Genomic DNA, 24,393 nt, shown 5'->3' with positions numbered 1-24,393 from the left:
CTCAGTGTGGGAAAGAGAAGGTAGTCCCTTCTAGGCTCAGTGTGGGAAAGAGAAGGTAGTCCCTTCTAGGCTCAGTGTGGGAAAGAGAAGGTAGTCCCTTCTAGGCTCAGTGTGGGAAAGAGAAGGTAGTCCCTTCTAGGATTACAAACATGTGCCACTACATAGCCACCACCTCCTCCTCCTTTTCTTCTTTTTCAAAATAGGGTTTCGCTGTGTAGCCCCGGCTGTCCTGGAACTTGTTCTGTAGACCAGGCTGGCCTCAAACTCAGAGATCCTCCTGCCTCTGCCTCTTGAGTACTGGGATTAAAGATGTGATCCACCACCACGTGGCTGAAACCCTTCTTAAAAGCAAATAACTTTACCCAGCATAGAACCCTGAGCAGACTTACTTGGCTCCACAAAAAGTCCCAGTATAAAATAGGAGGCTTTCCAACCTCCCCTGGAAGACTGAATGGGGGGAGCAGTTTGCTGCTTCCATGGTGCCCTGGAGTCTGCAATGAGCAGGACATCAATCTTAAGCACTTGGTGCAGATGTGGCTGTACGGGACCTACCTACTTCCCTCCACTTTGCCAGCAGAGTGGAAAGAATGCCCTGTGGTGGGCCCAATGTGTTCAGCACAGACACTGCAGTCTCCTCTCCTTTCGCAAAGCCCTGTATATCTGGTTGCTGTAGAGGAACACATAAAACCATATTTGCTTGCCAGGGAAGCTTGGTCCCTGTCACAGAGCTAGAAACCAACTTCCATCTGTACACATACTGCAGGATGTGTGAGATGCTGGAATGGAGGGTACTGGCAAGGTAGTGTAGCCAGGATCCCTGCCTTGCATGTGTCAATTGTGGGAGGCATCACAGCCCTTGATCCTTGAAGCTTCCAACACTGTTCCTGGCAGCCCCTCCAGACCACTGCAGTGGGCAATGTGACCCAGCAAGGGAACTTAGCCTTAGCAGGAGAGAGTAGAAGCCACAGAGGTGGGCCAAAACTGTAACTGATCTCCAGGGCAGATAGAAGTGTCTTCAAGTCTGCAGAGTGCTAATGTGATGCAGCTTCACACGAGTTTCTTCCTAGAAGAGAAGCCAGAAGGGAACCAGGGATGGTAGGTGGCCCTCGGCCCGGAGAAGACAGGACCACAGGAAGTGAGTCTGTAACAGGATCCCAGTCCCTGCTTCCTCCCTTCTGTGCCTGCTTCTGTCTCAGAAAAGTGGGACTCCAGAGATCATCTCCCAATCTCTCTAGAAAGCTTGATTGACCCGTGAATGTAGATGGCCACACATAGGCCATCCATAGGCTCATCCACATAGAGGATCAGTGGGAATCCACAAGTTGGGCTGGAGGTTATGAGGGTCTCCACACACTGAGTCAGATTGGGAGCTGCTGGGGCCAAAGGCCCCACGGAGTTGAATACTGTCACTCCAGCTAAACACCGCTGAGGACTCAGCTGAGAGATGACCTGGATCCAGGCTCCACAGGCCATCCAAAGCCCAGCCTCACCCATTGCATGTAACCCCCTCATGCCCCAGCTCACCTAAGCACATCCCAGGAGGAAGCTTCAGGGATCAAGGGCTGTGGCACCTCTCACGGTATGCGGCAGGGATCCTGGCTACCTCCCCTTGCCAGCATCCTGTCACCATGTCTCACACATTCTTACAGACACAAGGGTTGAACAAGCCTCTTCCCAAGGCTGCTTGTCTCTTCCAAAGCCATGAAACTAGGTGGGGATAGGTGGCAAATTACATTAGCAAGACAGGAGAGTGTCGCTGAGGAGAAATGACGCCAGGAGGAGTAAATTTTTGATATGGCAAGGACTCCGTGCTTCCAGAGCACCGCAGGGGCGTTTCTCCTGTTCCCAAAAGAAGCCACTGCTATGGAATGGTGGCATTCACTCGACATACTGGAGGCTTCCCTGCTCCCATCCCAGGAAGGCCCAACCTCTCCATGTGAGGAAACAAAATCAACAACCAAGAGAAGGATGGCTGGTTACGTGTTTATTTATGTGATTTTTATTGTGTGTGGTATATACGCACGTGTCTGCAGGGCCTATGTGTGTGCCTGGAGGTCAGAGCAGGATATCTGGTGTCCTGCCCAATCATGTCCCCCCCTCTTTCTCTTTCTTGAGACAAGCTCTCTCATTGAAGCTAGATCTAGGCTGGAAGCCAGTGAGCCCCAATGATCTCGTGGCCCTGGATCTGACAGTTTTGGGGTTACAGGCATGCACCAGGCCATACCCATATTTTCACACCTCTGTTGGAGGTTTGAACTCTGGTCCTCTTATTTAGACAGCAAGTTTTCTGATCTTCTGAGCCATCTCCCTACCCCCTTTGTGTGTGTGCGAGTGTGTGTTCCTTTGTATGAGAATGTATATATGTGCTCATACATGTAGAGGCCAGAGCACGACTCCATGTATCATTCTTTAGGGTCCACCCACCTTGATTTTTTGAGATAGGATTTCTCACTGACCTGGAGTTTGTCAATTAGGCTAAGCTAACCAGTGAGCCCCAGGTGTCCTTCTGTCTCTGCTTCTCCAATGTTGGGATCACACACGTGTGCCACCACGCCTGGCTTGTTTCATATGGGTCCCTGGGATCTTAACTAAGGTCCTCAAACTTGCAAAATGAGCACTTTACCAACTCCCCAGCCCCTCTCCTTTTTTAGAGTTTTGAGTTGGGAGTCAAACTAAATTGCCCTGTCTGACCTCCAACTCCTAGACTCAAGAGCTCCTCCTGTCTCAGCTCCTCAAGAAGCCGTGACCACAAATAGGGTTAGCCAGTTTTTCACACAGGCAGCTGTAAGCTCTGACCGACCTTGTCCCCAGGCTGACTCAGCCACTAACAAACATGGCCTGGTAACAGGCTACCTCACTCCTTCTTAGACTGACACCCCGCCTCAACCACCATCTGCTGTCTCACCTGTCACCTGGCACAGCCCCATCCTCCTGCCAGGAAGGGGCAGCCCTGTTACCTTGGATCCCCTCCTTGCTAGTTCTGCCAACATCCTGCCCTACAGGGAGCTCAGAGCAAGCAAGACAATGGTGAACTTGCAACAGACCAGAGCAGAGACTACACTGGGGGAGGGGACAGGCAGGTGGTCCAGGCTTTGTCTCCCAGTCACCTTCCTGGGCTCCATGTTGAAGTCCAGGTAACAGTCAGAGGACAGAATTCAGAGGTACCCAAGGCTCCATCCACAACTCCGCACTTGGCACAGATTCTCAGTTCTGTGCCGGGCCAGCACAACTCGGGGCCTGCATCACCCTCTTTCACAAGGCTCCAGTCAGTGCTGGTTTCAGGAAGAAGCCCTTCCTACCCAGAAGCCCCTGGTCTGTGGGTTGAATTCCTTCCAGGGCTTCTGGACCCTTGGCAACTGTGAGCACTGGCAACTCTTGCCACTGGACTTGCTGTCTTGCCAGGGCTGTTCTTATCAGAATCCCTCTCTAAGTGGGATAAATGGGGATGGTGTTTCATGGCTGTAATCCCAGCAGCACTCAGGGAGCTGAGGCAAGAGAATTGCCGCAAGTTCAAGGCCAGTCTAGGTTTCATAGGATGACTGTGTCTTAAAAGAAAGGACCAAGTAAGAGATAGAGAGAGGATGGAAAAGGAGGAGGGAGAGAGGGAGAAGGAGGAGGAGGGAATCAGGAAGTGGGAGGGGAGAGGAAAGAAAAAATTAGAAAAGAAGATAAGATAAAGTGGGTGGCCCCTTTGAGGCCCCTTGGGTTCCCAAGCTCCCCAGAGATGGGTCATGTGACCAGTCTCCCACTGACACAGGGCTTTGTAAATACTCAGTTGTTTCGCTCTTTACCCAAATGACAACCCAGCAATAGCTGATGCTCTTTGGTCCTTATTCTTCTACGTAATAAGGTGCTTGGCCTTCCTCTAAGGGACTGTCCTCTGCAGCCCCTGTGTGTATGCAGCCTAAGCGGACTTGCCCACCCCAGGCTAAGAAGACCCCAGTTCTTCTCTGTGTTAGTGGACTTGTCAGCCATGGCTTGGGCCAGATAGTTAAGTTTGGTGCACAGAGATGGCCCGGTGACAGCCAGCAGGATGCCACTCTAAAGGCCTGCCTCCCCCCCCTCCCCAGTTTGGCTTTTACCAACACTGGGGCTAGCCTAGCCCCCAGGAAGGCTGGCTCTTGCCTTCAGCAAGGTCCTATTACAGGAGATCTGGCCATACCCTCAATTTAGCCCTGTTCTCACCCCTGTAAGCTTGGCCCTTTTCCAAGGACAATGGCCATAACCCCCAGTTGAGTCCTATAAACTTGGTCTCTTCCATAGAAGACCTGGTCAAGACCCTATACACTTGGCTCTTACCCCAGGAGTCACGGCCATACCCCCTGTACACCCTGCTCCTCCCCCAGGAAACAGGACCCTGTTGGTCTGTTTTTCCTCCACACCCACCTCCTTTTGCCCCTATCAGGTGCTGCTCTCTAGTTCCCAGACTGCTTAGTGCCACCTTCTCCCAGTCTCACTCTGCTCCCACCCACCCTCAGCCCCCTGCTGCTCACACTATCATTTACCTGCGGTTAAAACCTCCTCACCTGGGGTGTGCAGACTTCAAGGGTGGATGCCCTCACCCTCCCTTCTACAGCAGCAGCCTGTCTCCTCTGCACTATCCCCATCTACCCCTTTACATCGGCCCCACCGCCCTAGCTACCCCTTCTGGCCCAGTTCTCAGAGCCGGTGACCTGGGCATCCTCAATCCTGTTCCCCCCCCCCCCCCCCCCCCCCCCCCCCATCTCTTCCTTAACTTTCCGACAGTTCTAGGTCAGACCATTGTTACGAAGCCTGTTTGTACTCTGCTCCCCTGGGATCCACACCCGGGGCTTGCTGGTTAAGAGAGGACATAAATGAGGCGAGCAAAGGAGAAAGAAGAGGCAAAGAAAATCCCTGGTTTCCATAGCAACAACAAGGATGTAGTCCTGTGAACCAAGGAGCTGATCTTCTTTCTGTGTGAAGGGGGAGGGCTGAAGTGGCAGTCCCCTGGGGAGGGGACAAGTCAGAACCTTTCAAGACAGAAGTGGGCCTAGATCTCCTCTAGACTAGAGGTCCTTAGCTAGAGCACATCTTCCCCAAGGGACATTCAGTGGTGACTGGAGGTCATCACATCGGTGCACAGGTCACCCTCACCACAAAGAACTATCTGGCCCAAAATATCAATGACGTCAAGACTAAGACCTGAAGCCATTCAGTCCCTGCTCTCAGTTAGGTGTCCCTCCCACCCCCGCAGGGTCGTCCCAGTCTTTGTCTGATTCCTGGGGTGGAAGTGTGTTGCCTCTGGGAGCTGCTGGCCTAAGGTAGTACGCTGGGCAGCAGAGCCAGGGCTGGCTGCACAGGGAGGGAGGTAGAGTGTGGATCTCAGCCACAAGGGCAACAATGGGCTCCCAGGAGAGGCTGTCCCAGGAGAGCCCTCCAGTGAACTGGGACATACACTCAACTTTGTCCCCAGTCTCTACAGAAGGAAGAATAGCCCCAGCCTTCAGGAGGCAGAGGCAGGCAGATCTCTCAGTTCTAGGCCAGCCTGGTCTACAGAGAGAGTTCCAGGACAGCCAGAGCTACACACAGAGAAACTCTGTCTTGAAAAAGCCAAGAAAATATAAATAAATAAATAAATAAATAAATAAATAAGTTTTTAAAAGGAGGAAGGGAGGAAGAAGAGGGTCTTCCTGCTAGGGCTCAGTCTGGGGTCTCCCAGCTTGGAGCTGCAAAATCAGCATGGGTGAGACAAGAAAGAAGGACAGGTCTTGACCATTGTTTCTAGAGGCAAATGTATACTTCTAATATATTAAAATGTGCTTGGGAAATAGCTCAGTGGTTAAGAGCACCAATTGCTCTTCTAAAGGACCAAGGGCTGATTCTCAGCACCCACATGGAGGCTCACAACTGTCTGTAACTTCAGTTCCAGGAGATCCAACACCCTCTTCTAGTCTCTCCAGACACCAGGCATATGCACAGCAACAGACATACCTACAGGCAAAATTCCCATACAGATGAAAAAATAAAACAAAATAAAATTGTATTCTGCCGGGCGGTGGTGGCGCACGCCTTTAATCCTAGCACTTGGGAGGCAGAGGCAGGCGGATTTCTGAGTTCTGAGTTCGAGGCCAGCCTGGTCTACGGAGTGAGTTCCAGGACAGCCAGGGCTACACAGAGAAACCCTGTCTCGAAAATCCAAAAAAAAAAAAAAAAAAAAATGTATTAGTGGTATACATTCTGCAGTACTGAGGAGACTATTCATAACACATTAAAAGTAAGATAATGGGTAGTGGATGGGTGGGTAGATAGGTCATGGGTGGATAGTGAATAGATGGATGGATGGATAGATGATGGATGATGGATGGAAAGACAGATGGATGGATTGGTGGGTGGAGGGATAGATGGATGGATGAGTGGATGGGTAGGTGGATGGATGGATAGATGATGGATGGATGGATGAGTGGAGGGATGGATGGATGGATGGGTGGAGGGATGGATGGATGGATGGGTGGAGGGATGGATGGATGGGTGGGTGGAGGGATGGATGGGTGGATGGGTGGATGGGTGGATGGGTAGGTAGGTGGATGGATGGGTTGCTGGGTGGATGAATGTGTGGATGGGTGGATGGATGGAAGATGGGTGGATGGGTGGGTGGATGGATGAATGGGTGGAGGATTGGTGGATGGGTGGATGGGTGGATAGATGGATAGATGGATGGGTGGGTGGAAGATGGATAGGTGGATGAATAGATGGGTGGATGGGTAGATGGATAGATGGAGGGATGGATGGGTGGATAGATGGATGGATGGATAAATGGGTGGGTGGATGGGTGGATGGATAGATGGATGGATGTGTGGATACATGGATGATACCTCACATTTCTGCCACTATGTCTTCCCCACCATGATTGACTCTACTCACACTGTGATCCACAATAAATTCTTCCTCCCTTAAACATTTTTTGGTCAGATATTTAATCACAACAGTGAGTAAAGAAATTAATAAAAATGGCTAGAGAATGAGCAAATTAGTGAAGGATCGATAGGTGGGAGGGTGATGGGAGGGTGGATAAGCGGATGTGGGTAAAAGGTGGAGGTGATGGATTGATGGTTGGAAGGGTAGATAGTGGGTGGATGAACAGATCAGTGGATAAATCCGTGATGGGTTTTGGTACAGGGTATCACTGTGTAACTTAGGCTGCCCCCTAAATGCAGGAATCCTAGGTAAGTAGGCCTGGGATGGAAGTGCAGGTCTGCTGTCCATGTGCTCATGGTCTGAGCTCATGAGAGACTTGCTGACCCTTGCCTTTACCCTCAGTGGAATGGAGATGGCACCCACCCAGGGGCCGGAGGAAATAAGATCCTGATCCAACTTTGGCTACCATGACCACGCCCGCTGATTATGGCAAAGCCACAGCTGTGGGAACTTGGAAGGGACCCAGCCCACCCATCTTCCTCTGGGCAGTGGGAACCTTTAAAACTCTTGATCCAGGGGTTGGAGAGATGGCTCGGTGATTATGAGCACTTGTTGCTCTTGCAGAGGATCCAGGTTCCGTTTGCAGTTTCCACATAATGGCTAACAACAGTTGTAAGTCCAGTTCCAGGGGCTTCAACACCTTTCTTCTGACATCCACAGGTACCAGCTATGCATTGGCTCACCCAGCGTGCCCCCCACCCTCTGATGTTCTTCCCTTCCCTTCTTCCTCTCCTTTATTTGAGGAAGAGTCTCCTATAGTCATTTAGTATGTAGGTAAGACTTAAACTTCTGACTCTTATGCCTCTACCATCCGAGTGCTGGGGTCATAGGCATGGATCACCAGATTCAGTTTATGTTACACTGGGATGTAAACCCAGGGCCTTGTATATGCTAGGCAAGCTGTCTGCCAACTAAGCCACATCCCCTGATGTCTAGATTTCTGTTCCGTCCAGAAGGAAGCAGGCCTGGCCTTAGGTCTTACTGGGCTGCTGGCCTTGTGCTGGAGATCAAGGAACAAGGAGTGCCCGCCATGCCCCTAGGGTCCAGCTGGCCAGAAAAAAATTCTGACTCTGATGCCCAGACCCCTTTGCCACCTGCCACCTAGCTGTTTTCCTGAAAGGCCTGGCAGGGTCATGCTGGCCTGGCCCAGAGGTGGAGATATCAGGCAGCCATGAGTAAGCATGGCTGTGACCTGGCCTGAGGCTAGCTGGCAAAAACCATTCAGACTGTTGCCTGTGGCCCTTTTGCCCTAGGCCCTGGAGGCCTGCCCAGACACTCCTGCCTCATGGACAAGAACGGAGAGGGCATTCTAGGCAAAGGCTGAGCCCTGACAAAGTTGAGGCCACGATCTTGAGATACAGAGTCCAGCATGGGAAGAACTCCTAGACTAGAGAAGACTCCTCCACCCCTACTCGCCCCCATCCCACCCACGCCCACACCCACACACTCCCGCCCTACCCCCAACACTTCTGCCTTACCCCGTCTGTCTTCATGGTGTGGGGATCTCTGTGAAGTTACCTCCTCTTGCAACATTATTTTATTTGTTACACAATAACCGTACCTGCTGGTTGCAAAACATTCTGGAGATAAAAAGTATTGAAAGGATGGATGACATGGCTCAGCCAGTAGAGAGCTTGCTCAGCATAGCCCTGAGTTTAGTACCGAGCATCATGAAGATTGGGCATAGTTGCACACACCTATAGTCCCAGTGCTCTCAGAAGGCAGAGGCAGAAGGATCAAGAGTTCAAGTCCAACCTGGGCCACATAGCAAATCTGAGGACAGCCAGGGCTCAAGAGACCCCATCTCAAAAAGAAAAAAGAAGCTGTGTCATTTTAGAAGACATTGTGTCTGTGGTTGGGCGCTGCAGCCATCTTCACGGTATGCCCTCTGTCAGGCCCACTGCCTGTCTGGTCCACACAGCATCTCTTCTTCTTTCCTTCACCTCACGCCCTAGGTGGCTGACTTATCCCTGTGCCACTGAGTGTCCTGTCCTCTTGACTTATAGGTGGGACTGGCCAGAGGGATGCTGGGAGTGCAGAAGAGATGGGGTTTGTCCTGTGGGCTTCCTCAGTCCAGGTCAGTGTAAGTGGCAGCCATGATCCTTCCAGGCCTGGCAGCAGCTCTCTTCTCCCCAGCCATGTGTTGTCTCCTCTTTAGAGATGACAATCTTTTCCCCCACAGTCATGAAGCCTGACATTCCTATTTTCTTTAACCAGTCAGACATATAAAACTTAAGGATAAATTCCAAGATGTAAAAATCGCTGGATCCTGGGACAGGCACTTTACAATGTCTGGCCAGCACTGTCGTCCACTGTTGATGACTCTGTAATATTCCATCTGAAGGAAGCAGCATTGTTTACACACCCCATGGTGGGTTGTTTCCATGGTGACTCATGGCAAGATGGATGCCTGTACACTCCAGTGTATTCTGGCTGGCTGGCTTTATTACATCAGTCCCAGAGTGGAAGATGCCTGAGAGCCTTTGAGACAGCGTCCTGTGGTCCAGGTAAAACATGTGAACTCTCATCTCTACTTCTATAGTGTCTTTATCTTTAACATTGGCATGTCCCTACAGCATCATGTTTAGGGTCACCCTCCTCCATTGTGAACTCATCTTACTTGGTGACAGCTATAAAGGACTTAGTTCCAAATAAATTCCCATCCCAGGTCCTGGGGACCAGAGCCAACCATGATTGTTCACAACTGAATCCACCACGTTCTCCAGAGGGATTGGGAGAGGTTGCTCAGATGCCTGGCTGGAGACCCCAGAGCCTCCGGACGTAGCCACAGTCAGTCCTTTCAGGATCCTCAGTGTTGGGGACGGTCATGACCCATGATCTGTGAAGGAAAAGAGGCCCAGAAAAGTTCAGCCCATCCCCAAACCACACAGCTTAGGCATGATACAGCTGAGTAAACCTGCTAAGCAGGCCCCGCAGCACCCCAAGCTGTTTCCAGGGTCAGGCTGCCTCTGCCCAAAAGAGGTAGACCTGAAGGGCTTCCCAATCTTTCTGAGAGAAGCAGAGGCACACAGGTAGTAACTGTCCTGGAGGACCTCGGGCAGCAGGTGCTTCGCAGCACAGATGCTCTTCTTAGGGTCTCTCCCTGTCACAGGCTGGTAGGGAGTGAGCCGTCTGGGGTCAGGGACTACTCACAGGGCATGATCCTCCTTCAGCACCAGGAGGTCCCTGGTGGTTCAGCTTTTCATGGCTCCTGTGCCCAGCAGAGATCAAGATTCTCAAACACGGGACTAAGAAATAATTACCCATTGTGGAAGGGGATGAGGGAAGCTCCAGCCTCGGTTTCCTCATCAGCACCAAAGGGATGGGATGGATATACCCCAGATATCCTACTGCAAATGGCTTAGGCTGCGCCACCTGCTGGATGTTCTAGGTACTGCACCAGTCTGCACCAGGAAGGGCTCATGGTCTATCCTGAGGTGCAGGTGCCCAGAGGGCCCAGTTCCTAAGTCCCTTCCTTTTTTGCTGGGTTCTACCCTCCAGGGACCACAGAACAGCCCAAAATGCCTGTGACAGGGAAGGAACCAACGAAGGGCCAGTCTAGGGGGTAACCCACGGTCACCTAGTATGGAAGCCACAGCGGCATACCTGCGGCCCAGATCCCACGCTCAGCAGGCACCATCTCACATACACATTCTTGGAGGCACTGTGTTCAATATTGACACCCATAGATAGATACACAGGAACATGTGCGCTTACACACATACACACACACACATGCACACACACACACTCACAGCTGCAAGCCCTTCCACACACTCACACAAGGAGGCATGCTTACATGTATGTGTACACCAGTCTCCTGCCTCCACTGTACAGGGACCCTCACTCAGGAGTCCCTGGGGGTGGGGCGGGGGAAGAAGCAGCGCTCTTCTCTGGGATTCTCAGACTTCCTGTAGAGAGGATGCTCACACCCACTGCTCCCCTTTTTTAACTCCATCCATATTTGGAAGTGCCTCTGTGTAGCTTCTGTTCACCCACTGTCATTGTTCCTGAATCCCTTTGAAGGAGTCTGCTCTGATTGGTTCTTCCTGGGAACAGGATCTGCCAGCACTGACATGCGCACCTGTGCCTAGCACACTGATGCTCTGTTCAGTGGACCTGTGGTGTAGCTTTCCCTGGAGAGAAGTCAACAAAAAGGTCCATTCTTTTAAAACAGGGTGCAGACCACAGACTAAGAAACGACTCCACCCACAACCAGCTTAGTGGGCCAGTGAGTTTCCTGGAGTTGCTCACAGTGGCATGGGGGGGGGTGTTCACCTACAGCAGTGTGTGTGTTGGGGGGGGGGGTCACCCACATTGGCATACAGGCAACTCTATCCTAAGGCAGTTATCTTAGTTAGGATTTTACTGCTGTGAACATGACCAAAGCAAGTCTTATAAAGGACAACATTTAATTGGGGCTGGCTTACAGATTCAGAGGTTCAGTCCATTATTATCAAGGTAGAAGCATGACAGCACCCAGGCAGGCATGGTGCAGAAGGAGCTGAGAGTTCTACATCTTCATTTGAAGGCTGACTTCTAGGCAGCTAGGATGAGGGTCTTAAAGCCCACACCCACAGTGACACACCTACTCCAACAGGGTCACACCTCCTAATAGTGCCACTCTCTGGGCTGGGTATATACAAACTATCACAGTAGTTGTTACTACTTACATACAAGCCTTAGGCAGGGCCTTGTGTGTTTCACGAGTTTCCTGAAGGTTTTGTTTCCTTCCTGAGTCTTGTGACACTCTCTCCTCTCTCCAGGAAGGGGGGGGGGAGTGTTTAAAAGTGGAGGGAAGGGCTGGTGAGATGGCTCAGCGGGTAAGAGCACCCAACTGTTCTTCTGAAGGCCCTGAGTTCAAGTCCCAGCAACCACATGGTGGCTCACAACCATCCGTAATGAGATCTGACACTCTCTTCTGGTGCATCTGAAGTCAGCTACTGTGTACTTATGTATAATAATAAATAAATCTTTGGGCCGGAGCAAGTAGGACTGAGTTAGCGGGGCCAACCGGAGCAAGTGGGGCTGACCAGAGTGAGCAGATGTCCTAAAAGTCAATTCCCAACAACCAGATGAAGGCTCACAACTATCTGTATAGCTATAGTGTATACGCATATACATGAAATAAATAAATAAATAAATTGTAGAAGTGGAGGGGTTCCCTACATGGACAGGACTGCAGTCCTAGGGTAGACACCTCTGCTCTGTGGGACACTGACAGCAGTGACCCTCTGCCAGAGTAGGATAGCCTGTTTCTTCTTTCCCCCCCTCCAGTGTGGCAGGCATCCAAGGCTTTCTTTGCCAGTCTGCTTGGTGTAAACAAGAATCACACTGCGACCCAGGAGAGCAGTTTCAAAGTGTTTTATCAACTGTCAGGATCCCTCCCCTTTGAGAGCACATCTTGCCCTCCACCCCCACCCCTCCACTGCCTTGCATGTCCTGTGGGCTTTGAGTTCTTAACGGTCTGGATACTTTCCCTTCCTCATGACCAACATCAGAAGACTTCTAATGCATCTTCCATTCCTGGGATATGTAAGTTCTTTATCGCGGTGACAAGATCCCTGACATAAATGACTTAGGAATGCAGGATTTACTTGGGCTCTCTGATTCAGAATCGTTAACTTTGAAGATTCTGGTCCAAGGTGAGGCAGGATGTGGAGGAGGGAGTGTGTGGCCAGGATGCTCGCCTCTTGGCAGAAACAGAAAGAGCATTCCAGAGGGACCTGGGACACAATATACCCCAAAGGCGTCCTCCAGTGACTTACTTCCTCTAGCTAAACTCCACCTTTTAAGGTTTCCAGAACCTTCTAAAGTAGTACTGTCAGCTGGGGGCCACCAGCCTGCTGGGAAGACATTTCACATAAATCAAAAGTTTTTTTTTTTTTAACATGATGCCAAAGTCATCTCATCTATTATTTGATTAGTTTTATTTTTTGTTTGTTTGGGGTTTTGATTGATTGATTGATTATGAAATAGAGTCTCACTTTGTAACCTTGGCTGACTTGGAACTCACAAAGATCAGCCTACCTCTGCCTACCTAGTTGTGGTGATTTGAATATGTTTGGCCCATAGGGAGTGGTACTGTTAGGAGGTGTGGCCTTGTTGGAGGAGGTGTGGCCTTGTTGGAGGAGGTGTGGCCTTGTAGGAGAGGTGTGGCCTTGTAGGAGAGGTGTGGCCTTGTTGGAGGGGTGTGGCCTTGGAGAAGGTGTGGACTTGTTGGAGGGGTGTGGCCTTGTTGGAGGGGTGTGGCCTTGTTGGAGGGGTGTGGTTGTGGTGGAGGAGGTGTGGCCTTATTGGAGGAGGTGTGTCACTGTGTAGGCAGGCTTTGGAGGTCTCCTATGCTCAGGGTCCACTCAGTGTGAAACAGAGCTTCCTTCTAGCTGTCCATGGGTCAGGCTCTCCTGGTTACCTTCAGATCAAGATGTAGAACTCTCAGCTCCTTCTCCAGCACCATGCCTGCCTGGACACTGCCATGCTTTCTGCTATGATGATAATGGATTGAACCTCTGAAACTGTAAGACAGTTCCAATTAAATGTCCCTTAAAAGAGTTACCATGATCATGGTGTTTCTTCACAACAGCAGAAACCCTAAGTCACTAGTGTCGGGACTAAAGGAGTGTCCCATCATGTATGGCCTACTTTTTTATTTGTTTCTGTTTTAAGAGAGGGGCTCATGTAGCCCAGACTGGCTTTGAATTTGCTGTACAGCCAAGGATATCCTTGAATTCCTGGTCCTCTTGTTCCCACTCGCAGAGTGCCGGGACAGCAGGGATGGACCACCATACCTCACCCTTCCATTATTTATACTTTGGGATCTTGCTGACATCTTTCAGACAGGAGAGCTCTTTCAGAGGGTAAGGGCACTTGCCACCAAGCCTGAAGACCTAGGTTTGAATGTGGCACCTACTTTGTGGCAGTAAGAGAACTCACTCCTGAAAGCTGCCCTTTGATTTCTACATGGATGCTATGGCATGTGCATACCCACACACATGCATGTGTGCCTTGTCACATGCACACCCACACACGTGCATGTATGTCGTGATATGTACACACCTACACTCATACATGTGTGCTGTGTCATGTGCACACTGACACACATACGTCCCCACACAAAATAAGTAAGTGGGGGTAATGTTTTGAAAATAGAAGTCATTCCCCAGCCCGAGTCATACATCTCACAGGGGTTTTCCCCAGAGTTCCAGAATTTTGTTTAGTTGGAAACTGTCCTGTGGGGTAGACCTTCCCTCCTGGCCTTTGCTAGTTCCTTTCTCTCTGCCACATCTCAGGCCACATTTCTACCCCCAAGTCCCCACCCCCAATCTATTCCAGAACCATCTGTCCCTCCAAGGTCTAGGGCCTAGTCCTGCCTTCCTACATGAACAGCATTGAACAAACACAAGATCCAGACTCATTTCCAGCCTGGTGCCTCAGTCCTGCAAGCCCATTTCTTAGCTGGGCACATCTGTCTGCTGGCAAGTTGCAATTCAGTAGAGCACAGCTGGCTGCCTGGGAGACAGTGCCTGCTGCAGGAAGGGTATGCAGTTGAAGCTGACCCCACACAGGGCTCTGGGCCTCAGTGCTCTGGTTGAATGGCTAGGGCAAGACTCTCAGCCTCTGAGCCTCTTGTAGAACACAGGATGCCTGGGAAACCCTGGGCCTGAGGCAGCTGTCAGCTATTACCAGTTTTCTCAGTTTGGTCAGAGCTAGAAAATCCTTCTAGTGCCCATTATATGAAGACAGAGTTAAAGATATTTTTGAACTCAGAGAAAACATTAGCTGTGTGCAGAACTGCGCTTGTGAAGGCTCACTGGTTCTGTACTGATCAGCTGTACAGAGAAGGACCTTGAGGCCCAGAGATGGCTGCAAGCTTGTTCAGGGTGACACAGCAGGAACTGAAAACCTCCTGCAGGTCAGGCCTTGAGAATGTTAGTACCAACACTGGACTGACCTGCACACAGTGAGTCTCACTGTCCTGATGAGGGAGCAGGCCTGAGACTTGCTTCCAACCAACTACACAAGCATACTTGTGACTCTGTCACTGTCTCTGTGTGTGTGTGTGTGTGTGTGTGTGTGTGTGTGTGTGTGTTTTAAGGTTAATTTATTTATTATATGTAAGTACACTGTAGCTGTTTTCAGACACCCCAGAAGAGGGCATCAGATCTCATTACGGAGGGTTGTGAACCATCGTGTGGTTGCTGGGAATTGAACTCAGGACCTTCGGAAGAGCAGTCAGTGCTCTTACCCCCTGAGCCATTTCTCCAGCCCACTGTCTGTGTTTTTAGCCTGGGGTCTTTCCAGCTGTGGAAGTGTTTAGGGGAGGCTAAGGCAGGGGTGGTGAGGGACCTCTGAAGGTTAGGTGACAGCCAGCCACAAAACCAGGCTCTCTGGCCTGCAGCTGCAGGAAGTGAACTCTGTCAGCAGCCCTGGTGAACCAGGAAGCAGATGCTCTGGCAGCCCAGCCTCCATGAACAGCAGACCCGTCTAAGCTGAGCTGAACAACTCTGGACCCTCAGAGGCACCAAGATGACAGCTCTGAGTTGTCCTGGGTTGCTGCATTTGTGGGTACATTTGCAGCACCCCGACCCCCCCTAACGCACGAGCAAATGTCCCGTGGCTTTCTCCCTTACACATGCATCTGCTCACAAGGACAGAGGCCATGTTGATGCCAGACGCTATGGGTTTCCCTTCACTGAGAGAATCTCAGCTTTTTCACATGGCCTTCGTAAGCATTCTGCTTCCAGCCACCCTTGTTAGCAGGGTGCAATACAATTGTGGGGGTGACCCCCTGTCATCTTTTTTTGTGGCTGGATCACTGGGTCCCACAAATCTGAACTAATCTGAAAATGAAACCCCAGCTTCCTGGCCCATTGTCTAAGAAGTCTTGTCAGTGTGAGGAGCCGGACCAGGTTTCTCCCGTCAGGCAGCAGGTCCTGCTAGTATGGTGATTGCTGTGGGGTAGGGCGGGTCTTAGAGATGAGCAGCCTGCCTGAGACCTCTGCCTCCTGTAGGCAGGTCCCCTTGCCATCAGAGATAGAGCAAAGGTACACTCACGACTGAGAGGTGACTTCTGGGGGAATCGCATTGCTGGATCTCCGACAACTTAAGCAAGGGAGGGGTCTTCTATAACTTAAACTGGGGAGGGGCTACTGTCTTGTTTGTCCTCAAATGAAGGATGGGAGCCAGTAACTGTGTGAGGCAGATCATATGGAGATGTTCTTTAATGAAGCAGAGAGCAGTTAGTGGGCATCTTGGTCCACCATACTGGTCTCATCCTGGTTTGGATGGTCTCCTGCCCTCCCTGTTGGAGCAGTTGCAGCTGCACAGGGCTCTTCACTGTCCCTGTCAAGCCACCATGACTGTGAATTTGCCTCTTTTTTTTCCCCCCTGAGACAGAGTCCCTCTGTGAAGCCCTTTCTCGCCTGAAACTCACTATGTAGGCTAAGCGAGACTGGAATTGACAGAGATCCACCTGCCTCTGCCTTCTGAGTGCTGGGATGACAGGCGTGATGCACCACGCCTGGCTGAATTAACCCCTTGTTTTTCCTATGCCTAGTTAGCCTAATTCAGTTCTAGATGGCTTCATGAATAGATTTAAACAAAATCCAACAACTAACAGGCCCTTAATGCTGGGAGGTGGGGGGTGGAGGGGCTCCACCTCAGGTCTTTCTGATGGTAGCTATGAGCCCAGGCCTCCTGGGTAGAAATCTACTGTCATCAAGGCTTCCACCAGTCCCTGGGAGCCTGGGGCTCCTCATAGTCCTGTTGCCACGACAACAGCAGACAATGGTTTCTGTGGAGTTCGGTTCTATAAATAATTTCTAGCTCGGTCAGGGTGAGGTGGGCTCTGCTGGCAGGTTCTCCGTGGCCAATGCCACAACAACAGGGGAGGGGAAGTGAGGTCCGGGCCTGGGAGACTAGCTCAGGCTCTGCTCTGGCCGGCTGGGCCTTTTTAATCCTGAAGCAGCTAGAGTTGGCTTTCAGGGATGCAGCTGACAGATCAGAGGAGGCCACCTGGAGCGGTGTGAGGGTGCAGCAGCTCAACCTGGAGGCTCAACAAAATGCTGACCAGGTATTCCACAGGCCTCCTAAGGAGGATCTTTCTGTGGCTCAGCACAAGCTCGGGATGGCAAAGGGCAACTGCGGAATCAGTTTAAGAGAGAGAGGTGGACAGAGCCGCCCTGTGTCCCTGAGAGGTCAGCAGAGCTGCCCCATGCCCCTGAGAGGTGGGCAGAGCCACCCCGTGCCCCTGAGAGGTCAGCAGAGTTGCCCTGTGCCTGAGTTCTGAGAGTTCAGGGAGGAAGCAGCTCGAGGTTTGGGGTGGGGGGAGGAAGAAAAGATAGAAAAAAAGGTCTCTGGGTAGAGTGCTTGCTCAAGATGCACAACGCTCTGTGTTCCATCCCCAGGACCACACAGATGTGGTGGCACACCCTACATCCTAGCACTAGGTGAGAGCAAGGCAGAAGGGTCACAAGTTCAAGGTCATCATCTAATAGACAGTTTGACCCCATCTAGTAAATATTAATTAATTAATTAGGCAAGATATTAGAGAGGTGGCTCAGTGCTAGCTGTTCTTCCAGAGGACCAGGGCTCAATTCCCAGCACCCACATGGTAACTCACAACTGTCAGTAACTCCAGTTCCAGGGGATCCAATGACCTCTTCTGGGCTCTGTGGGTACCAGACATGCATGTGGCACACAGACATACATTCAGACAAAGCACACATGCAGGCGCGTGCGTGCGCGCGCACACACACACACACACATATACATACACACACACACACAGAGGCAAGCTCTGAGTTTTCCTCAGATTCATAGGGGAGGCCAATCACCTCTGGTCTGGACAGCTCTGTCTCTGCTTTGGCAGCTGAGTGTGGCTACATAAACTCTGACCTCTGAGAAGGTCAAGTGTCATCAGCAACTCATAACTGATAGCTGAAGAAGATTCTCTCTTTAAGCGGCAGAGCAGGCCTGGGCACTGCATTCTCTCATGACTTTAAAGGCTTTTTAAATTTTATTTATTTATTTATTTATTTATTTATTTATTTATTTCTAGTGTCTTAAGAAGGGACTCTGACACTGCTGCTGTCATTTGGATGTCAGCTTGGTGACAGTGCCCTTGCTAGCCCAAGCAGTCTGAAGACCCAGAAAGCAGAGATGACCCTGACATGGGAGTATACATAGCTGGTGGATCTCAGTGACTCCTGAGTTTTCCCTCAAGTTTTTCTTTCCCAAATAGCAGGAACATTTTCTTTAAATGGCAACAGCAGATTCGTGGAAGCATCTCAGCAAGCAATGGCCCTTGTTGCACCATCGCAATGACCTGGGTTCCATCCCCAGATCCCATGATAGAAGAAGAGAACTCTCATAAGTGGTTCTCTGACCTCTGAATGAAAAGGAGGAGCAGAAAAGGAAGGACATGACTGTTCCCAGGTGTGGTGGATGGGAAGGTTTATTGCAGATAACAGGGAGAGCACAGCCAGAGGCAGGAACCTCGGGGGAAAGCCTTGTGTGGAGAGGGAGGAGGGGAAGGGAGAGAGGAGAGCAGGATACGGGGAGGCTAGGAGAATCAGTGTACCTAAAAGGAAAAAGGATCGGGTAACCAAAATGGTTGAATTATACAGGGAAGGGCAGCCCAGCCCCCGGGCTAGAGAAGTTTAGTGTAGTGGTATATCAGGAAGGGACTGAGGGATGCTGGGAGAACCTGACAGCAAGGTCCACTGTGGTAGCCCACATCTGCAATCCCAGGACTTGACTGAGTAGAGACAGAAGGATCAGGAGTTCAAAACTTCAGCTAGGTAAGGAGTTTGAGGCCAGTCTGGGCTCCATGAAACTCTGTTACAAAAGAAATAAACAACAGCAGCAAGAACAAAATCCACAAAACCCACAACAGAAACAAAGAAAGGAACAGACAAAACCTCTCCTATACCAAGTTTCACCTGGGGGTTCTGGAGGCTGCGATCAGCTTGCCTCAAGGCTGAGAGGCAGCCAGGCTGGAGAACCCCAGGCTAGACCCACATACTAGAACCATGGGCAGGGGGATAGATGGAAATGCGGGTCCAAACTTGGAGTCAGGATGCAAAAAGGTCAGATGAGGCCATGAGGTAGGGCCCTCAGGATGAGGTTAGTGCCCTTGTAACAGAGGGCACCAGGGGGCGCTCTCTCATTCTCTTCATTTGGACCATAAGTGAAGGCAATCGTGGACACATCAGGAGGGATCCTTACCGCTTGGCCATGCTGCCCCTGAGGCAGGTGGATAACCCAGCCTGGGAAGCTGGACTGGCTAACCTTACTGAGGCTGGTTGGGTCATAGGTCACCTCCAAATGACCACTGAAACCAGGATAACAATGCACTGTGGCAGGTCACCTCTATGGAGAGAGGAAGAGAATGGGTGATCTGGGGGCTCAGGAGAGCAAGCCCTATTGTCCCTCCATCCACACAGAGACTCTAACCTTCTCCCCTATCAAGAATTCCAGTCTAGGAATTTCCTCCACCACAGACTGGGTGGGCCTTGACAGTGACAGAGGTGGCGCTATGTGGATCACAGGGTTGGTCATAGAAGGGGATGTCCCAGCCACCACGGATGAAGTGGTTTGCTTGGCAGCAATCACTAGCAAAAATGGTGGATGAGAAAGGGGCTCTCCATCAGAGCCTCTCTTTCTGGAAATGAGAAAGGGGGAGAGGCAGGAGAATCAGCATCACTGTGCCCCTGCTATATCAGAGCCAGAGCAGGGCCCGGCCAGACATGAAGGACCCAGACTCAACCTCAGGAGTTGCTGAGAGAGAAACTAAGGGCCTGGAAAGGGTGAGGTATAGAGAGCCTAGGTCGTGTGGCACCCACTCCTGCACCAGCGCTGGCCTTTGCTAGATGTTACTCTGGACATGTGGCTCTAAGAGACACTCTGCTTTGTTTTATCATGTGGGATTGTGTTTGTGTGTGCCTGCACATGCATGTAGTCCTGGAAGCTTACTGCCTCAGCCTGCTCTCAGTCTGCTAACCTAGGCCTAGTCCTGGGAGCTTCTAGCCTCTGTACAATCTAACGCAGGCCTAGAGTGTTTTTAACCTCTGAGACTTGCTGCTGAATAAGCTCACCATTTCTAGTTCTTTCTGAGCTTTGGCTGGCTGGCTCAATTCAGCTGTTCTGGTTCAGACTCCTCTACAAGCTGACTGATTCTCTTCTCTCTCAGCCTCTCCTGAGTTGCTCTCCTTGGCCTCAAACTAACTTGAGCAATATGTTCTAATCTTCTGGCTCTTTTTCATTCTCTGGCTCATTCTGTCTTTACCTGTGTCTAGCTTGTTCTTTCTCTGCAGCCTGTCTCTGTAAAACTGCCTCTCTCTCTCTGTCTCTCTCTCTCTCTCTCTTTCTCTCCCCTCTTTTAAGATTTATTTATTTTATGCTAATGAGTACACTGTAGCTGTCTGAAGACAGCGCCAGAAGAGGGCATTGGATCCCATTACAGCAACCATGTGGTTGCTGGGAATTGAACTCAGGACCTCTGGAAGAACAGCCATCTCTCCAACCCCCTGCCCTGCTCTCTTAAGTCATCTCTTTTTCTTTTTCTTTTTTTCCTGTGAGCTGGACATATTCTATTTCTGAGTCATTCTGTCAAATCTTTCTCTGAATCATCACTTTGTCTGCCACTCAACTAGTTATCACTTTCAAACATGGCTCCTCTTGTCTACAAACTACCTAAATCCCAAACCTTCATTTTTTGGGTTTAAAGGTGAGTACTAAGGCTGTGTCTGTATTCCAGCCATGCTGAGCCACTCCATGACTAGAAACAGTTTTTTTTTTTTTCAGCAAACAAAACAATCTTTGGGGCTCACAGTGTGATCAAATATCCTGCAACATATGTGCTTATGTGAGCATATATGAGTGTGTGTGCATGAATGCGTGTGCATGTGTGTGTGCACTTGCATGTGCAAGTGTATGTGCATGTGTGTGCATGTGGATGTGCCTGAGTACATGCATATAAAGTCCAAATGTCAAGGTTGGATGTGTTTCTCAATCATTCCCCACCTTGTTTTGTGAAACTGATTTGGCTAGGCTGGGCAGCCAGAGAACCCTGGAAATTCTCCTGTCTCTACCACCCCAGAGTGGTTCTGGGGATCAGAGCTCTGACTCTATGCTTGCACAGCAAGTCTGTTGCCAGCTGAGTCAGCTCCGGGTCCCTCTGGCCAGTGGTTTTGGTGGGTAACCCCATCTTCCCACAAGAATGGCGATTCTTGTCAGACTCTGGTATCAAGGAACACTGGCCCCAGGGGAAAATTTGAAAATGGCCTGCTTTTCTGGATCCTGGGAGCAGTTATTTGTGGCTGAGCTGTTAGGAGCACATCTGTGAGCCTTGTAGTTTCCTGCCTTCCTGTGGGGAGAATTGAAACTCCCAGTCCATTCCACTACTGGTTGTCTGACCTCTCAGGCTTGCTTTCTTTAGGAGTGGGTTTGGGCAGATTCCATGTGTGGTTTCCCCACTCCCCTGCCGTTGTCTGCTGATGTATATTCCTGCCATCACCCTCTCTGTCTGCTTACCTCTGTGCCTCCCACGATTCCCTCAGAATCCCTTTCCTGTTCCTCTCTCCTCACATGGGTTTCCGGGTCTGGACTCTCAGAGCTACAAATAACAGATAGTTGGGCCAAAAATGGTCCAGACATGTAGCTCCATGCTTGTCTAGCATGCAGGAAGCCATAGTTCCATCCCTAGCACTCAAACAGGACATGATGATATACGACTGTAAATCAGGCACTTAGGAGGTGGCAGCAGGAGGGTTCAAAGTTCTAGGTCATCCTCAGTTGTACATGGGCTTGAGGATACTATGGGCTTCCATGAAACTCTGCCTCAAAACAAACAACAAAACCCAGCAACAACAACTGGGGGCTGGAGAGATGGCCTAACAGTTAAGAGGACAAAATACAATTGCAGAGGGCCAGAGTTTCAGGAGCCACAGTGGGCAGCTGAGACTTCGTGGAACTCTAAGTCCCAGGGCATCTCACACCTTTGGCCTTGGCAAGAATCTGCATTCAGGTGCACATAGCCATATATAGACCCAAAAATACACATACAATTAAAAAAATAAAAATTAGTCACCAGGTGTGGTGATGTGCACACACAAATTAACTCACTCTTTCTCTTTCTCTTTCTCTCTCTCTCTCTTTCTCTCTCTCTTTCTCTCTCTCTCTCTCTCTCTCTTTCAGTGCTGCATACACACTATCTATCTATCTATCTATCTATCTATCTATCTATCTATCTATCTATCTTTCTATCTATCTACATGTCTTCCTATACCAGCTGTACTGGCCGGTTTTGTGTGTCAACTTGACACAAGCTGGATCCAGCTGTAAGACATTTTCTCAATTAGTGATCAAGGGTGGGAGGGATCCCTGGGCTGGTAGGCCTGGGTTTTATAAGGAAAGAAAGAAAGCTGAGCAAGCCAGGGGAAGCAATCCAGTAAGCAACACTCCCCCGCCCCATAGCCTCTGCATCAGCTCCTGCCTCCAAGTTCTTATCCTGTGTAAGTTCCTGTCCTGACTTCCTTTGGTGATGAACAGCAATGTGGAAGTGTAAGCTGAATAAACCTTTTCCTCTACAACTTGCTTATTGGCCATGATATTTACACAGGAATACAAACCCCGACTAAGACAGCAGCAGAGAATCTTTACTGGATTGCAGAAGCAGCTGAACGGTTACAGGCTGTCCGGGGCCAGAATGGGCTCACTAAGACACTGATCCCACTGGAAGCCAGCATTCTTCCTCCACACGGTGGCATAATGACTGCCACACTCCTGGTGTGTGTGTGTGTGTGTGTGTGTGTGTGTGTGTGTGTGTGTGTGTGTGTGTGTGGTGTATGTATGGTGTGCATGTGTGTGGTGTGTGTATGGTGTGTGTGTGTGTGTGTGTGGTGTGTGTGTGTATGTGTACATGGCGATGTCCAAGAACAGGGGTTGCCTGTTCATCTGTATCCCTTCTAGGAGGAAGGAAGTTCCCCCTAACACACTCCACCCCATGTAGACTCTCAGGTTCTGTGGAGAGGGCTCAGCAAGCATGCAGCTCTCAGATATTGGATGAGGAAGCCAGACTGGCCTGCAGAAGTGTGGCAGAGCCTGGGGGCAGCAAGCTGAATGTGGCTTAACCTGGATTGTCCTACCTGACCCTCTCCTGGGCTCTGGGCAGCTTGACAGAAAACACTGAATGCTGTGGTCTGCACTTAACCTGACTCTCTGGACTGAGGGTTTGGAGTGAGCTAGGATTGAAGATCTGTGCTTCTTTGAATGTGTGTCAGTTGATTCCAGGCGCCTGGTGCTGACCGCTGAGCAGGGGGTTGGAAGGATGCAGCTGGCTCTCAGGAGCCCCACCAGCAAGCTACTGCAGCCCTGGCCAAATCCCTGGACTCTGTCCTCTGAACAGAGGGAGTGGGACATCCTGGCTAAGAATGACTGAGGTGCCGAGGGATTGCTTCAGGCAGAGGAGAGCCATCCACTGAATGTTCCTCTCCCCAAGTGACAGTCACTTCTGTGATGGGAGAGGAAACTGAGATCAGAAAGGTCACAGTGCACAGCCTGGCCCCAAACCTGTACATGTCCAAAGCCTGAGTGACTTACCCTCGGGCATGTAGCCCTCCAGTGGGAGAGCTGGCTTGAACCTAGGCCCATCTGGTTCACAGTGCAGTCTGAATGCTTCTCTGTAAAGTAGTGTGGGGACCCCTAGGGGAGTTCCTCTTTATCCTTCCAGGGTGCTAGTTCACAAGGCTACTCAGTCTAGAAGCTTCTATGTTTCCCTTGGCAGAAAAGCAGAAACGTTGGGCATCAGGTGCCAAGGGGAAGGAGCCAGTGCTAAGATGGCACATCCGGGTCCCTTGCATCACCATCCTGCCAGCAACTGTGTGTTCTGCCTGAGCCTCACTTTCAGCTTCATTTGCTGACCTTAAAAACATAACCAGATGGCCAAGTGGTGGTGGAGGTGCACGACTTTAATCCCAGCACTCGGGAGGCAGAGGCAGGTGGATCTCATCTACAGAATGAATTCTACGCAGAAAAACCCTGTCTCAAACAGACAAACAAAAAATCCAACCAATCAAGAAAAAAACAGGTAAGGGACTGGAGAGAAGGCTCAGTGGTTAAGGGCACTTGTAGCTCTTCCAGAGGACCTGGGTGGGGTTCAATTCCCAATACCCACATGGCAGCTCACAACCAACTTTAACTCCAGTCCCTGGAATCCTTCTTCTGGCATGGTTGGGCATCAGGTATGTATATGGTGCACACACATAAATGCAGACAGACAAAATACTAATGTACATAACATTTTTTGTTTGTTTTTGTTTTTGTTGTTGTTATTGTTGTGTTTTTGAGACAGGGTTTTTTTTCTGTATAGCCCTGGCTGTCCTGGAACTCACTCTGTAAACCAGGCTGGCCTTGAACTCAGAAATCTGCCTGCCTCTGCCTCCCAAGTGCTGGGAT

Source organism: Mastomys coucha, unplaced genomic scaffold (assembly GCF_008632895.1).
Source record: "Mastomys coucha isolate ucsf_1 unplaced genomic scaffold, UCSF_Mcou_1 pScaffold22, whole genome shotgun sequence".
Classification (NCBI taxonomy): domain Eukaryota; kingdom Metazoa; phylum Chordata; class Mammalia; order Rodentia; family Muridae; genus Mastomys; species Mastomys coucha.
The sequence above is the reverse complement of the archived record's forward strand: the minus strand, read 5'-3'. Positions refer to the sequence as shown.